The sequence below is a fragment of the Octopus sinensis genome, linkage group LG14, assembly GCF_006345805.1.
Source record: "Octopus sinensis linkage group LG14, ASM634580v1, whole genome shotgun sequence".
Classification (NCBI taxonomy): domain Eukaryota; kingdom Metazoa; phylum Mollusca; class Cephalopoda; order Octopoda; family Octopodidae; genus Octopus; species Octopus sinensis.
In genome coordinates, this window is record NC_043010.1 from 7,374,116 (window position 1) to 7,394,072 (window position 19,957).

Consider the following 19,957-nt stretch of genomic DNA (forward strand, 5'->3'; position numbering starts at 1 on the left):
ATGCATGTGTGTAATTATACACACACACACAAAACCATATATATGTATGCATGTGTGTGAATATATCTATATACACACACAACACACATATATATATATATATATGTATTTGTATATATATATATATATATATATATATATATATATATATATATATATATATATATATGTATATATATATTATATGTATCTATATATATATATAATATATATGTATATATATATATATATGTGTATTATATATATATATTATATATATATATAGTATATATATGTATATATATATGTATATATATGTATATATATATATATATATATATAGTATGTGTATATATTATATATATTATGGTATATATATATATATATATGATATATATATATTATATATGTATTATATATATATATATATGTATATATATATATATATGTATATATATATATATATGTTCACATATGTATATGTATGCATGTGCTTCCTTCTGTGTGTGTATGTGCGTGTTTCTATTTGTCTGTATGCAGCGAAGAAAATATCCTCTATTTCTGTTAGAGACCGAAACACGTATAATTTTGCATATACAGATATGAAACAGAATAGATTTGTGTATATGTCTTTATTTATTCAAAATAATGTAATACATACATACACGCATGTATATAAATGTGTGGGTGTTTATATATGGTATGTGTGTATATATATATATATATATATAATATATATATATATATATATATATAATATATATATATAATATTATATATATATATAAATGATATAATATATCTAATATAAATATATATATATATATATATATATATATATACATATATATATATGTATATGTACTTATATGCAGAGAGAGAGAGAGAGAGAGAGAGGGATTAAACTTTTGTTTGTAACCAAATACATATATTTATATATCCATGCGTAAGAAAGTTGTGGAAGAGGAAGGCTGAGGAAAGTGAAAAGAAGAGGTAAAGGTGAGCTCAGAATGCTAAATCTCACAGAAAAGGTGCAAAAAGACTTGAAAAATGGAGAAGCTCTGTGTTAGAAAAGACTCATCCAAAACATGCGGATAGAAAAAAACTAAATACATGGAGATGTGTTGACAAGGATTACAACACCACACACACACATATATATAATATATGTATATATATATATATATATATATATAATATAAATATATATATATATATATATATAAAACATTATTGGTGAATTGAAGAAATGGAGCTGAACGCAGATTGAACAGAAATCGTTTTATTTCATTCTACACGTGTTTCGAAAGGCACAAATTACCAAAATCCGATTTTGGTAATTTGTGCCTTTCGAAACACGTGTAGAATGAAATAAAACGATTTCTGTTCAATCTGCGTTCAGCTCCATTCTTCAATTCACCAATAATGTTTTAATTTCAATTATCCGCACCAATGCACGGTTGCAATGCCAGATGGTTGTACCTCCAACCGTGCTGTTTACTGCTGTGATTTTTGCTACTAAGGAATCGGTTAAACTTTTGATTAATCTACTACAAGATTATTCATCTTTCTATTTCACATAATATATATATATATATATATATATGATATAAATGTGTATATATATATATATATATATATATCATCATCATCAGCATCATGCAACGTCCATTGTCCATGCTGGCATGGGTTGGATTGTTTGACTGGGATGGCATGCTGGAAGGCTGCACCAATCTCCAGTCCAATTTGGCATGGTTTTCTATGGCTGGATGCCCTTCCTAATGCCAACCGCCCTGAGAGTGGAATGGCTACTTTTATGTGCCACCAGCATGGGTGCCAATTTGCACGACACTGGTATCTGCCATGACTGCGATTTTGCTCAGCTCAATGTGTCTCCTTCTCAAGCACGACATAATGCCAAAGGTCTTGGTTGTTACCTCCATGAGGCCCAACACTCGAAAGGAACTCAGCCACCTTGCCTCCATGAGGCATGTATGTATGAATGTATGAATCTATCTATACATACATACACAGGGTGCTGTGAATAAACTGTCGTTTAAATTATGCAAAAATGAAAATGACACTACCCTCTCATTTTAACATATATTTACTAAAATTAAATAAAAATATCTTGAAATACTAAATAGTAAATTTATTCAATAAAATAGCCATTGGCTTCAATAAAGGCCTTTAGACGACTTTGGAATCTTCTGCAACTCTTCTGGACGGTCTCCTTGTTTAAGTTGGTGGATGTTGTCCTAATCCTTGCCTTCAGTTCATCTTTGGTGTTACAAGGAGTTTTGTTGGTCTCTCACTCAGCTGCACCCACACATAATAATCAGGGGGTTGCAGTCTGGAGAGTTAGGTGGCCAAGTATTAGGAGTGATGTGGCCTCAGAAATTGTCTGACGGCCATGACTGTATTCTCCTGTTTGTGTGACATGATGCAGAGTTCTGTTTCCAGACATAGGATCTTCCAACAGCCACCCTCTTGACGCAGGGCAGCATAACCTCCTTCAGGCAGTTGATGTAGACCATGTAGGAAGATGAATGGTGGCTTAACGTTGCCATCACTTGTTATCATTCCAGACACCATGATGTTGACTAGATGTTAGATTTTGATCACTCTCAGTACATGTCCTCAGATTGCACCATCCTCAGATTGACACCCAAACACACTGAAATGTTTACATTGGAGCTTCTGGCATGAATGCCAAGCAGTACAGCATGTCACTTCCAAATTTCTGGCAGAGTGAATTGCGTCATGGTGCTGTTTTTCTCACAGACAGTGCCCAACTGACTCTACAATACTGTGTAGTCGACAAAATCAAAAATAAACAATGTGCTTGCATGAAATTAATAATATAAAACAGCAACAATTTATCCATCTCACCCTGTATATATATATATATATATATATATATATATATATATATATATATATATATATATATATATATATATATATATATATACATGTATATATATATGTATATATACATATATACCTATGTGTGTATATATGTGTGTGTATGTGTTTCCTTGTTTAAGAATAATAAATATTTAATTTACAAATGTATACAGTAAACCATTAGATTCATGTAAAATAGTTTTTATTACAACATAAAACCATTTATATATGTAAACATTTATACAAATGTGTGTTTGTGTGTGTGTGTATGTGTATCTATACACACACACACACACACACACACACATAATATATCCATTTCCATACTTATGTATCTTGATATATTCTACTATATAAATGCAAGTGTAAGTGGTTATGTATGTGTGTTTATGCCACAATATTACAGATTTGTTTGTCAGTTGCTTGACCCTAACCAGTTAGCATGTCCTTTAATGGCTAATAGTATGTGCATTTCTGATCATGAGCAGGAGCTATTGGGGAGCATCATTGCCATGTTTGAGAGGGATTCTTTGGAGTTTGAATAATTCACCTTTGGAAACATAGTTGTTTCATACATCGTCCTTCAACAGTCGTTATTCTTTTTGAATAGGATGGGCTACTCAACCTGAAGAAAATTCTCATCGGAATACCCTGACGTGCCTAGAATACCCTGATCTGAGAGTCAGTCATGATGGGTATATTGGGCTTCATATATCTGTACCCCAGCATCACTTGGTGGTGTGTGCTGCTTCTTAACTCTATAATAATGATAATAATTATTTAAAATTTTGGTGCACAGCCAGTAATTTGGGGGTAATGGTAAGTCGATTACAGCAGTAAGGAACTAGAAGAAACCACACACACACCTATATATATACATACACACACACACACACACACACACACACACACATATATATACACACACACACACTCACACACCCCTTCATGGTTTTTAGGCCCTCAACTTGTGATATATTCATTCAGGTGTCATTATGATATATTGCCAGTCTTGGGCAATTTCTAAACCTTACGGAACCCATCTTTCTCCAGGTCTAAACACAACAGATTTGTTCCAGTGGGAAAGTGAGAAAGAAAATGAAAAACTGAATGGGGAATCAGCATCATTACCAAACCAGTACTTTATTTATCGACCTCTTGCATGATGAGAAACAAAGTACCCTTCAGTGTAATTTGAACCCAGAGTAGAGGGAGCTTAAAAAATGGCTACAAAATATTCTCTTCAAAACTTGATTGGCCATGCCATTTTGCTATACAGGAATGTGATCATATACTTTGAAATACTTTGAAATACTTTGAAAGGTTTCGGCCATTATTGGCCCAGGCCATGTCTAACTTAATAGCACCACCTGGTGAAGTCTTTCAAGTCAGAATTTGGGCACTATGGCCCACTCAAGTAGAGAGTTATTGTTTACAGAGACATATCCGGGTGTAGGGGGTTTATCCGGGATTTCTTGAAGGAATCTGTCCAAAGACTTCTTGAACCCTATAGGGTAACATGCATACACACACGTGTATAAACACACATGCACATATATATACACATACATATATGTATACACACACAGGGGTTCACACACACAGAGAAAATAAAACATAAGAAATTGTCTACAAATTGTCTTGTGTTTCGTTTTCTCTATGTACTCTATGACATATCCAACTGCGGATTTCTACTGAATGACACGAGGGCAATAATGGAAATGGAAATATGTAATTTAAGCTTTAAATCACACTTTAGTAAAACTATACATATATCTATATAAATGTGTGATGTGTGTTGATTTGTATATATACATACATATATGTATATATATGTGTGTGTACGTATGTATATATATATATATATATATATGTATGTATGTATACTATAAATATATGTATATATATTATATTAAATTATGTATATATATGTATATATAACTTGTATGTATGCATATATTTATATATGTATTTCTATAAAGATGTGCATTTAGGTATTCAACACGAGATAATTCTAAGCTCTTTAACTGTAATATTTGTCGTAGTTAAGATTTAAACGATACAAAAATAAGCAAACAGAAAATACCATGAAAAAAAACTGAGATAGATTTGAATAGGAATTAATCAGCACACCTATAGCAGGCTGTGCAAGAACATTAACTCTTTTGCTACAAACAGTCATTATTGCTTTTGAGTTAGGCTTGCACTTATATATATATATATATATATATATATATATATATATATATATCTGTTCTAATATACAAGGCAAAGATTTATATTAAAAGATGATGGGCTCTGAAATTTAATGACTGCTCAGCAGGTAAATACACTGGATTGAGAATCTTACAATTTCAATTTCTGAATTGTAAGTAATTAATATATTGTCTTTTATATGTCATGTGAAACCTAAGACGTATTTCCAACATACTTATACATATGCATGCACACGCACACACACATGCATACACATACACACACATCCCTAAATATATATATACATCCATATATACATACAAACATACATATATATGCAGATATATATACATACAAACATACATATATACACATATATATATATACATATATATATATATATATATATATATGTATGTATAAATATATGTATGTATATATAAATAATAAATTTTATATATATATATATACATATATATGGGTGTGTTTGTGTGTGTGTATGTATTTGTGTATGTATGTACATATGTACGTATTTATGTATGTATGTATGTATGTATGTACGTATGTACGTATGTATGTATGTATGTATGTATGTATGTACGTACGTATGTATGTATGTATGTATGCAGTGAGAGATAGATTTATGGTATCATGCAATAAACCTGTCAATGTAAGTCTAACACTTAATATTCTTGTTCAATATTTTTGGCAAATTTATTTAAGATATGATTTATAATCAAAATGAAATTCCAACTGTGACATACAATAAGAATATAAATAATAGGTATCAAAAATATCTAGGAATTTTTTTCCTTCTATTTTGTGCAGTGAAAAAACTGTTCACTCTTTTGCTCTCAAGATAAGCTTCAACGTCCAGTTAGTTCAGGGCAGTGGTTCTTAAATAAGGGCCTATATTACCCTTAGGGATCAATATAACATTTTGTTGTAAAAATTTGTGTGTAACAAATAGGTTACACTTCTACAACACCAAATATTTTAGCAATTTTTTTATGCAAAAAAAAATTTTATACAATATTTTATGCAATTTTTTATACAATGTTTAGTTATAAAAAATATGATAGGACTTTTTAAGCATAAAATGGTTGAGTACCCATCTGAATAAAATAGGGGTTCATAGACAAAGAATGATTGAGAACCACTGGTTTAGGGACATTGTGTATCTCTCTTGCTGCTCATGCCACTCTTTGTCTTTTTCTCGCTTCTTCTCATGTACACACGTTTCCTCTAATAAGGAATTTCTCAACCTGGGAAATAATATGGGTTGCCAGATTGAGACACAGGTAGTAAATCCCATTACCTGGCAAGACTGACATGCTTCTTTTCAGGACTGCACCCTATAATTTTTTTTAAAACTAGGCTACTTGAAAGTTAAAATATTATAATTTTTTTAGCAAATAAATCTATTGAATATCATACTAAGTTATTAACTAAGATAATTAGAACTGACCAACAGGCAACACTTTTACATACCTTTTTGTTCTTTTACGTGCTCCAGTCATTTGATTGCAGCCATGCTGTGGTACCACCTTGAAGGGTTTTAGTTGGACAAATCAACCCCAAGACTTATTTTTTTCACCAAGAACTTATTCTTTTGCTAAACCAAAGTTATGGGAATGTAAGTTCTCCAACACTAGTTTTCAAGTGTTAGTGGTGGTGGGGAGACACAGACACAAAGACACACACACATAGATACATACATGCATTTATATATACATACATATATGTGGGTGTGTGTATCTGTATACACGCTGGGCTTCTTTCAATTTCCATCTTCTGAATCCACTCACTAGGACTTTGTTGGCCCAAGGCTGTAGGTGAAGACACTTGCCTAAGATACCATGTAGTGGTACTGAACCTGTAACCATGTGGTTGAGAAGCAAGCTTCTTACCACACAACCACGTCTGCATCTATATACATATATGTCTGCGTGTGTGTATGTATGTATGTATGTATGTATGTATGTATGTATATATATATATATGTGTGTGTGTATATATATGTGTATATATATCATCATCATCATCATCATCGTTTAACATCCGCTTTCCATGCTAGCAGGAGTTGAATGATTTGACAGGGGACTGGCAAACCAGATGGCTGCACCAGGCTCCAATCTCGATCTAGCAGATTTTTTACAGCTGGATGCCCTTCCTAACGCCAACCACTCCGAGAATGTAGGCAACCACTCCGAAAGTGTATAAATATATATGTATATACATACACACACTCACATACACACATACATAAATAAATGATACATTGATATGTACAGAAAACATATGTACATGCACATTTATATATTTTAAATATGCAAATATATATCATATACATGCACAACTATATACATACATGTGCATGTGTACATATATATATATATATATTATATATATATATATATATATATATATATGTATGTATATGTATATGTATATATATGTATTTTATTTAAGTGCATTCCTTCTTGTTGACCCTATCATATTCAATTGTGTATAAATGTATGCGTATATATAAATATAATACAGGCACACAAACACATACTTACAAAGGAGATTTATAAATTGATTTTCATTCTGGGTAACTTTCTAATACAATTTACTTTTTAAAAATTTTGCACTGCTTTTTATGGAAATAATACAGCAACCCGGCAGTTGTCCCTTTATCTGAGGGTACTATGCAAACTGAAGAGGATACTTATATTTATTTGCTAATTGATTTTATTTATTCACTACCATGAATAAATTATAATGAAAATGATCTTTGATAATAGCAATCCACTTTCTGTTTATGAAACAATAACTGATGTCTCTTTGATTAGCATCTGTAGGATAATTTCTTTTATTTCAACCATGCAGTGGCCAGCTTGTTTGCTTTTGTGTTATTTTGTTCACTTTTGCCTTGTTGCTAAATTCAATTTTCTACTGTTGCTAAATTCAATTTTCTACTGTTGCTGTTCATTTTTATACTGTTGTTTAAGATGGGAAGGTTATCATCATCATCATCATCATCATCATCATATGTTCTTATCTCTTCTTTATTGTAAAATTGCTTACAATCTTTTTGCTAAAAGTTTAACAAAAATAAAGCAAAATTGAAAGACAACAACACAAAAACTAATTTTTAATTGCATCAGAAAATATCTCTGATGACAAACAAGCTGAACACAGAACATTTAAAATACAGAATTCTTCTGCGACTATTAACCAATGTGATATCAGCTACAGTCTGTCAAAAGTAAAAGAGGTACGCTATTATCAAAGATTGCCATAACAAGCTTTCTTGTTAATTAAATATTCAGTATAAGAACTAATTAAAACTAATTAAAAATTATTGAAGATTAGGATTTTATTGACCAGCAACTGTATTTTATAATACTTTCAGTCTCATAATAAATTCAGTGCCATCATAAACTAAATTAGCGAGTAATATATTATTTAAATCTGTATCAGAATAAGTAATCTTCCTCAAAGAGATTAAAATGATTGATGATAGAATATATATTTTATAATGGCAAGTGTAAAGTTCATTGTAAAGTTAATATCATAGACCTTAAGAATCAAAATGGAGGAAACAAAAGTGTTTTCTATTGATTATTCAAATTCATTAATGGTTTCATTATTCAATACCTTCATTTAATAGTGGACCAATTAATAGAAACTCCTTAATTATTTTTAATCATCCTTTTAAATTCAAATAAAATATCAGTCAATATTAAAGAACAAATATATTGAATAATCCTTCCAGTTATAGGCACAAGCCTGGAATTTTGCTGGGAGGTGCTCGTAAATTTGTTTGACCCCCAGGGTTTAACTGGTACTCATTCTATCAATCCTTAAAGAACGAAAGACAAAGTCAACCATAGTGGAGTTTGAACTCAGAATGTAATAGTAGAAGAAATGCTGCTAAGCATTTTGCCCAGCATGTTAATTATTCTGCCTACTTTCCACCTTATTGTCTTTGAATAATAAAATTAATATGGCCACTTACCACTCTCTAAATAAGTCTGCTAATTTGTAAGTAATCAAAAATCTTTCACTTTGTACATGTCAATTCTTAAGGCCTACCTGAAAATTCACTTGATTTGATGATAGAAACAATTATTTATTTCTGAATCAGTATAAAGAAAACATTCTTCAATGTATGTCATTCAGTAAATCAGTTGAAGTGAAGAGTTTTTTTTTTTTATTATTAGCACTAGTTCTTTAATAAGAGGAAAGTTGTTTTTTTTATTGTAAATATTTATATTGTCCTGAAATGACGCTGGGTAGAAATGTGTCGTCAACGTGCATATAACTATTTAAAATATGGAATCATTCTAAACATTAACAGTGAACAGTTATCAATGTTTTTACACTCTAAAAGATAAAAATTTTTAAGCGACAGTCAAAAAAATGTTACCTTCAAGAATGATTGATCATTTGAAAACAATTCATCTCAATAAAGGAAACAGACTATGCCAGTTCCTCAACTTAAAAATTAAATGAATTTAAAAACTGATTTAATGAGTTGATTGTAAAACAAAGTATCCAATTGGAGAAACAATTAGTTGCATCTTACAAATATTGCAAAATTAATCACCAAATCTGAAAAAAAAATTACATATCACTGGTGCAACACTCATCTTGTCAGACACAGATAAAGTTATAGAAGCTATATGCCCTGATAGGTGGAGGCGCAATGGCCCAGTGGTTAGGGCAGCGGACTCGCAGTCATAGGATCGCGGTTTCGATTCCCAGACCGGGCGTTGTGAGTGTTTATTGAGCGAAAATACCTAAAGCTCCACGAGGCTCCGGCAGGGGATGGTGGTGATCCCTGCTGTACTCTTTCACCACAACTTTCTCTCACTCTTACTTCCTGTTTCTGTTGTACCTGTATTTCAAAGGGCCGTCCTTGTCACTCTCTGTGTCACGCTGAATATCCCCGAGAACTACGTTAAGGGTGCACGTGTCTGTGGAATGCTCAGCCACTTACACGTTAATTTCACGAGCAGGCTGTTCCGTTGATTCGGATCAACCTGAACCCTCATCGTCGTAACCAACGGAGTGCTTCCATGCCCTGATAGACATAATGTGAAGTTACTAATTCCTCTCAGTAGTAGTTTGGAATCAACAAGAGTTGACAAAACGTCAAATGACATTGAACATAGCATTTGTGGTAATTTGGATTCTACAGAGTTTTTGCTACAAATGTTGAACAACTGTCTGAAAATAAATTTTATAATTGGTCTGAGTGCATTATTAAAATACTAATAAAGAACTTATAGAAGAGTTCCTATTTAGGAAACAATTGAAAGCTGATACAAAGATTCTAGAATTTATAGAATAGTTGAGTACCATCTTTAGAAATGAAAATATTCCTCTCACAAGTGTTATTACCTGTATAAGTAATAGAGTACCATGGACTTATGACACATCTAATAGAAGGAGCCACAAGTATTTTCATGATTCTCTGTATTACCATTGGCAATACTTAACTGCAAAACATCTGAGCAATAGACTACATAAAACTTTGCACAGACAGTTCCTCCTTAAAAATTGATGCAAACCTGCAGGTAACAACCTCTGGTTTCATGCGGAAAAGAAAAAGCAGCCTATTTTAAACCTCCGATTAAAATTTTATATAAGAACATCGATGACTGAAACAAGTAAAAATATAAAAAATAATTTATATTCCTGACACTAACGTATCAATGAAAAATTAGTTTACATAAAGTTACTTGAAATTCATGAAGATATTTTGCTACTGCCCCTGCCACTTTCCTTCCTCAAGCTTTCCCTCATACAGTAACATCTCTTATCTGTCACTCACCCTAGAATGCTGGGTGCCTTGGCAAGTGATTGTAACAAACATGCAGATTAAAAGTAAATAATAATAATAATAATAATAATAATAATAATAATAATAATAATAATAATAATGATGATGATAATAATGATAACAATAATAATAATCCTTTCTGCTATAGGCACAAGGCCTGAAATTGGGGGAGGAGTAAGTCAATTACATCGACCTCAGTACATAACTGGTACTTATTTAATCAACCCTGAAAGAATGAAAGGCAAAGTCGATCTTGGTGAAATTTGAACTCAGAACATAGTGATGGATGAAATACCGTGTGGTAATGATTCTGCCAACTTGCTGCCTTCACGATAATAATAATGATCTTATCTACTATAGGCACAAGGCCTGAAATTTTGGTGGGAGGGGGTTAGTCAATTACATCAACCCCAGTGCATAACTGGTATTAATCCTATCAACCCAGAAAATATGAAAGGTATAGTAATTCAATATTAGATACAGATTTACACTGCTATTATTTCTATCTTCAGATATTGAAAGGTGATTTGATAACTGAATCGAAAGAGATTGGTGAACTGAAAATACCCAAAGGGAGTCATAATCCATTTCCTTCAAATGCAGTTTTGCTCACCATGGACTACTTGAAGAACTGAATGACTTACAAAATGATTTTGAAATTCAGATACAGCTTCAGTAAAGAGAGTATAAAGCATTGTTGCCCAAGATTCCAAACAAATAGCTGAAATTTTTGTATGAAATAAAAGTGCTGATCATAGCTGTGTTTTTCCTCTTTCGTTTTACTGTTTACGCTTGGTCAAGATGATTCAGAAATACATTGCTATTGTTAACCAAATAGTTACAGAGAAGTAGATGATTGCAAATAAGTGAAAGAACAGACTCGAGACTTCATTTGTCAAACATTGATCCTGATAATGAAAAATTAGCAAATTATTTTCTGGCTCAGGGTAAACATTAAATTAAATAGATTTAATAATTGTTTTCGCATTTCTTTTTTTTTTTTATGAAATGCATTAAGTTTACACAATTTTGGCTTTGTAGTAATCAAGTTTGTTTGTATTCATTATTTAAAAATAAATTAGAATCAAAGCTACTAATTTTTTAATTACCTATGAGTGATAACAAGTAGATAATAATGACTTTCAACTTGCATAATAATCCAGTTTAGTTCTATAATTAGAGTCATTAACTGCTGTCGTTTTTATAAAGGAGAAGTGGGGGACATTAGCTTCTACAAATATTTGAAAGGGAGATGGGTGAGAGGGTGAACAAAAGCAGTTAAGAGCCACTGTTCCACAGTAATACTATCCATCAGCATACTCTTTACTCTCACACTTTGTTTTCATTTTATTTGATGAAGTATTCTATTATATACAAGTATGAATGTATGTATGTGTGCATATGTGTTTGCATGCACAAGCACATAGATGTGCACACACACACACACACACACACACCACACACACACACATATATATATATATATAATATATATATATATATATGTACACACATATCCACTTAATAGTGCATGCATGCTTAAATCTATGTATGATTATAATGTTTATACATATGTACTTGCAAGCGTACACAATGCACACACTTTCACACACACACACACACACACACATACACACACACGTACATCTATATATATATATGTAAGTTCAGCGAAATTTAGATTCAGATGAATATGGCACTTAAGTTGGAGGCACCAGAATATTGTATGGTATTATCCATATAAATCAAATGGGGTGATTATAATCAAAATAAGCAACAAGTATATCCAAGGTAGAGTAGTACAATTGTTTCATGCTACTTCATTTTATTAAACACTGTAAGTATTACATCAGTTTTAAAATGTTGAGCAATCTTCAGCCACATATAGAATTTTCCAATTAAACGGACAATGCACATTCTTATCCCTATTTCACTTGCCAACATTATAAAGAGGATAGATGTATAGACAGAGAGGTTATTTTGATTATATGTGTATATATATATATATATATATACGTTTAAATATTTGACCATTCCGAAATATAACAATATTATATATATATATATATATATATATATATATATATATATATATATATTATATATATACATATATATATGCATACATACATACATACATACATACATACATACATACATACATATACATACATACATATACATACATACATATGCATTTATACAGATTTATATATTCAATTACATATACAAGTGTGTGAGTGTGTGCATATTTTTATATATTGGCATGTATATAATATTGGTTTCAAACTTTGGCACAAGGTCCCCAATTTCGAGGCAGAGGGTAGGTATATTACACCAAACCAACTGCCCAACTGGTACTTATTTTATCGACCCCGAAAGAATGTAATACAAAATTAACCATGGCAGAATTTGAACTCAGAACATAAAAACATATGTGAAAAAAGCTTCTAGGCACAGGAGTGGCTGTGTGGTAAGTAGCTTGCTAACCAGCCACATGGTTCCGGGTTCAGTCTCACTGCATGGCATCTTGAGCAAGTGTCTTCTGCTATAGCCCCGGGGCCGACCAATGCCTTGTGAGTGGATTTGGTAGACGGAAACTGAAAGAAGCCTGTCATATATATGTATATATATATATAAGTGTGTGTGTATATGTTTGTGTGTCTGTGTTTGTCCCCCTAGCATTGCTTGACAACCAATGCTGGTGTGTTTACGTCCCCATCACTTAGCGGTTCAGCAAAAGAGACCGATAGAATAAGTACTGGGCTTACAAAGAATAAGTCCCGGGGTCGATTTGCTCGACTAAAGGCGGTGCTCCAGCATGGCCACAGTCAAATGACTGAAACAAGTAAAAGAGTAAAAGAGAGAGTATTGGAAAAAATAACAAAAAAACTCAAGACTTCAATGAGTGCTTGTGAATTGGTAGCTGGAACTAAAAGTGATGGTGTGCATGAGTCTAGTGCACATGAAAGTAATTCAGAAAACGATTATGATAATAGTGTATTTTATTACAAATGATCTTGACATTCTTTTTACGTTACACAAAATATTCTTTATATTCTACTGTTGTTTTACTGTCATTTATTTACTAGTATTATAAATTTGATAGGTAAAATATTTTTCTGGGAACGAATTACACTTAATAACATTGCTACTATGGGAAATTATTGCTCTGCTTTACGAGTTTTTGCTTTACGAGTAGTCTCTGGGAACAAATTAACTTGTATATCGAGGCATTATTGTACTAGAATGCATTTTGTCAAAAGCTCTAATGATTTTACCAAGTGCTTGACATATGATTGACTAAGATTATCCATGTAATTAGCATGTTTAGCTCACAAGAATAAGCTAGGAAATGGCTCCTTGCTTGTTCAACTAATCAAAATTTTTAGAAAAATGAAGTCGATGTAACTGGATACCAGCTTTTGTTTCAATGCAGTAAATTATGGGCAATCAACAAATATCAGTAACCAAAACTGCATGAACAGTACATAGAATATGCACAGGAAGTGAATAGTGAGTAAGTCTTTAAAAAAAGAGGATGAAGAAATGGGTAGGGTGCATTGGTGAATTTCAGGAAGCCTGGAAGCTTCGAAGGATGTAGTGTCTCAACAGCTAAATACAGTGGGATTCTTTCAATCTCCATCTACCAAATCCACTCATTGACCCCAAATTGCCACACTGTAGGAATGAACTTGGTGACATGAAGTTTGGCGGCAAACTTCTTATCATAAGGGCATGCCTATTCTACACAGCCATGCCTGTATGTGTATAAGTAACAAGCAAAATAAGAAAAATGGCCATAAAGCAGCTACTCATGAAGTTGATGAATAACTTTAACTGTTTATAGTATGTAGAATCATTTCTGGTGACTGTCATAGATCATCAGATCTGATATTTATTAGATGTATCTTGAGTCTGGTGCCTTAGACCACTTGGTCATCCTGGCGAGCTGACAGAAACGTTAGCACACCGGGCAAAATAATTAGTGGTATTTTGTCTGCTGCTACGTTCTGAGCCCGAATTCCGCCGAGGTTGACTTTGCCTTTCATCCTTTTGGGGTCGATAAATTAAGTACCTATTTCTTTATTACCCACAAAGAGCTAAACACAGAGGGAACAAACAAGGACAGACAAACGGATTAAGTCGATTATATCGACCCCAGTGCGTAACTGGTACTTATTTAATCGACCCCCAAAAGGATGAAAGGCAAAGTCAACCTCGGCGGAATTTGAACTCAGAACATAATGGCAGACGAAACACGGCTACGCATTTCGCCCGGCGCGCTAATGTTTCTGCCAGCTTGCTGCCTTCAATTAAGTACCAGTTACGCACTAGGGTCTATGGAATCGACTTAATCCCTTTGTCTCCTCTATGTTTAGCCCCTTGTGGACAATAAAGAAATAAGATGTGATATTTATGTCTGCAGATACAGATGTCATTGTTATTTGTGAATTTATATGTTTTGACTTATGTATGTTTACATAAATATAGATTTACTCATTCACACCTGAGCATGAGTATGTATTACATGTTACACTTCAGTAATATTTTACATAATTACACAATACTTTTAATGACTAGAAGCTAATTAGCTGTATTCTTTCTGGTTTTGAGAAACCCTTATTCTTATGATTGCTGCTGTGTCACTGTGTGTGTGTGTGTGTGTGTGTGTGTGTGTGCAAGTCTGTCTGTCTGATTGTCTGAATGTATGTATGTTTGTATGTATAGATACATTGTATATCTATGAATATAAAAACTGTATATATACACATGCATATAGATAGATAGATAGATTGATAGAACGATAGGTTGATAGATAGATAGGTTGATAGATAGATAGATAGATAAATAAATAAATAGATAGATAGATACGTATGTATGTATATATATATATATATATATATTATATATATATATATTATATATATATGTATATATATATATATTATATATATATATATATATATATATAATATATATATGTATATATATATTAATATCAATACACACATACACACACATATATATGAGTGCATAAACACTCTCACATCTGTACACATATATTTAAATATCATGTTTGCCTACTTAGGTCTAATTAAAATTTAATAATAATAATAATAATAATATTAAATCATTTCTTGAACATATTTGGTGTATTAAGAAACAAAGAAGAAAATCAGAAAAAAAAAGGGTGCAAAACAACTCTGCTATTTTCTTGGCTGCATCTCCACAGAAATATGTGCTTGACATAATTTAGAAGAATGTTGATAATAACATTATTTCCTAAATTTATTCTAATGATAACAATTTTAAAATTGTAATTATTGCAGTGTTTATCTTGACAACATACCACATTATACCTGCTTGTTTCTCAAAGTTGATTCCTCAGTGTTGTTACTGCTACCTTCAGAGGGGATTTTTTTATTCTGTTAGATTTTAATTCTTTTACCGGTTTCAATCATTGGACTACATCCTGCTGGGGCCAGGCAATAAAGACTCTTGTTGATTAATTTCAACTCTACTACTTAATTCAGTCACATATTTATCTTTTATCTCTTATCTTGTTTCAGTCATTAAACTGCAGCCATGCTGGGGCACTTGAAGAATTTATAGTCGAATGTATTGACTCCAGACTTTTTTTTTGTCAGCTTCTAAAGTCTGGTACTTATTCTATTGGTGTCTTTTGCTAAACTGCTAAGTTATGGGAACCTAAACACACCAAAACCGGTAGTCAAGTGGTGGTGGTGGTAGTGGAATAAACACAGACACAAAGACACACTCACATAAATATATACATACATACACATATGTGACCGTGTGTGTACCGTTGGCGATTTTTTTTCCTCTGTCTTCCCTTCTCTGGATCTTCCTTCTCCTATGTTTCTGACGAAGAGCTTCACTCGAAACGTTAAACCCTCCTTCTTTCCTTCTTTCCTGAGTGTCCAATAATACTATATTTGTTCCACGTCCTCGTGTTGTGTTTTTTTTTGTGCTTTCTTGTTTGGATTAACTATATGTATATTAGAAGGTTTGGAGGTGATGTGCAGATATTATATATTAGAAAAAATAAGATATTCAGAAATCTGGATGGCTGTACATATACAAAGATATATCAACATGTCATGTTCTTACAAATCACATATTTTCATCTACTCTAATAGAATCTTCAGATTTTAATTGTGTGAATTATGTATATATATACATATATATATATATATATATATATATACATAGTTAATCCAAAGAAGAAAGCACAAAACAACACAACAACGTGAGGATGTGGAACAAATATAGTATTATTGGACGCTCAGGAAAGAAGGAAAGAAGGAGAGAAGGAAGGTTTAACGTTTCGAGCGGAGCTCTTCGTCGGAAACATAGAAGGAAAGATCAAGAGAAGGGAAGACAGAGGAAAAAAAATCGCCAACAGTTCACACGAGGTCACATTATGTAAACCACGTGTGAATCATTGGTGATTTTCTTCCTCCGTCTTCCCTTCTTTTGGACTTTACTCTATTTGCGAAGAAGAGCTTTGCTCCAAATGTTAAATCCTCTTTCTTTCCTATCCTGAGTGTCTGATAATATAATACTTGTACTACGTCCTCAAGTTGTTGTTTTTTCATGTTTGTTCTTCTTTAATTGGATTCACAATATATATATATGTATATATATGTATATATATATATATATATATATATATATATATATATATATTAATAAATAAAATAAAACATATGCATATATATAAACATATATGTACGTACCTACCTCTACATGTATATATACACGCATATATGAGAACAGGACACCAAAAAAAAAAACGTCGAACACAATGAGAAATGAAAACATAGACACAAACCCAAGGAACTGGACATTTTTTTAAACAACAAAAAAATAGAGTACAGGACAATTAACACAAAGAAAAAACCCCTTCTTCAGTCACTATGGTTTCATCTACTCTACGTTTCGAAGGTGAATATATATATATATATATATATATATATATACACAATGGTCTTCTTTCATTTCCATCTACCAAATCCATTCACAAGGCTTCAGTCACCCTGAGACTATGGTAGAAGGCATTTGCCCAAAGTGCTATGCTGTGGGACTGAATCTGGAACCATGTGGTTGGGAAGCAAGTTTCTCGCCACACAACCACACCTGCGCGTATTGCATCAATTTGTATTCATCTTCCCAGGTATTTTCACTCACTCTTATATAATGCAGGGTCAGCCATGTATCTTTTCAATAGCAAAATATTTGTGCTTGTACCTGACTTAAAGCCACCTCCCCCCTCCCTCTTAAAAACCCACACTCAGACATTGGTGGGGCTTTCCACTATTCTTTTCTTGTCTTGCAATTTCCTTGGCAACCTCACTTGTCTAGTGGCATGGAAAACAAAACAAAAACCACAACACCCAGGACACACTGTAAAGTTTATAGTGTTAAGAAGAACATCCAGCTATAGCGACTATGCCAACACTGAAACTAGAGCAATGCAACCCTGTGGGAAATGGATGCTAAATTATGATGATATTTATTGAATTTTTTTCTGACACAACACAATTTTTTCATACACTTCTGAACATAAATGTGCACACATACACAGAATATAGGTTTGAAATTTCCCCAGGATACCTGATGAAGTCTGGAGACTATATCAACCGAAACGTTGTGTTAACAACAAACAAGATAAGGACAAAAATATGTCAAATGTAAATGGTGCAAATAATGTAGAAGATGGAATATACGAGAATTTATTAATTAATCACGACAATTGTTTCAACACATCTAGCATCGATTTGTCTTGAGTGGGATACTGAACAGCTGAACCAGTTGTTGTGTGTCCCACTCAAAAGGAATCAATGCTAGATGTGACAAAACAATTGTCGTGATTAACAATAAATTCTTGTAGATTCCATCTTGTGTCTTTCATTTGCTATATATATTTGTTTGGCATCCTTTCTGTCTCGGGAGACAATGGAGTTGCGCATTTTTTTTTTTTTTTTTTTCTAGGTCTAGTCCGGCTGTTATATTTTTTTCTTGAATTTTAGTTGCTTGCCTGGTGCAGAGGTTGCAGGCCGCTTTTCGAGTCGTACTCTTAGCTCCAAGCACCCAATGGAACAGGCGGCTTGTGGCGGGTCAGCACCTTATTAACTGGGGGCTGCCCAGCTTGAGGTGGGCAGTAGCTAACCAATAGGACACGGAAGTCCCTCCCACCGGCAGAGGTAACCCGTAGCGTCCATATTTTACGCCAATCTGAATGGACTTATCACTCGTAACTGTTACCTCCCGTGTTGTTACTGCAGCTTTTTACAGCAGCACTGAAGTGTCCTCTCCAGTTTTGTGCAGGCCTGGGCTATAGATAAGAAAGTCCTGGGTAGCCCAATCGTCAGGTTTCCTCTCTCGACCTTGCTGATGTAGTCCAGTGGAGTGCAGTGCATTACGTTTGGCACCAGCTTGGTTGCAGGAGCTGCCAGAAGAGTGTCGAATCGAACACTAGACCGCCATCGGGGCTCCACTCCGGATTTCATTGAAGGTTGTCTCCTTTCCGTAACCCTGGATAGGGGCCCATACCGGGTACTGTCAGCCAGAGCCAGCTGAGCCCGGAACTCGTGTCAGGCAATATATATATATAAACCAAAAATGAGTGAAAAAATACAGAAGGCTTGTGTTATATGGTTAAAGAATATATTTAAGTCGTTATGTTAGAAAAATGTTATTAACTTTTGTGCATAGTAACATAGTTTTTGGAGAAATAACCAGTTTCGTATTTTCTTTTCAAATTTCTCAAATTTCATTACTTACATCGTGTCATGTCTTCACTATGTTGTGAAATATGGAGTTCCAATATATATATACACACATACACATATATATGCATACATATATATATTTATATATATAAAAATATATATATATGTATGTGTGTATGTATATACGTATATATATGTATGTATATCCATATATGTATGTGTGTATGTATGCATATATGTCTATGTTATATGTAGTGAGAGGGGAAGGGATGGAGGG

The 19,957-nt window shown here is 32.8% G+C and overlaps 1 protein-coding gene across 6 annotated transcripts in view; it reads right to left on the reverse strand.

Moving 5' to 3' along the window:
* The window catches only part of LOC115218743 (protocadherin beta-15-like), a 319,818-nt gene that overhangs the window by 278,927 nt on the left and 20,934 nt on the right, over positions 1-19,957 (reverse strand). The window lies entirely within an intron of this gene.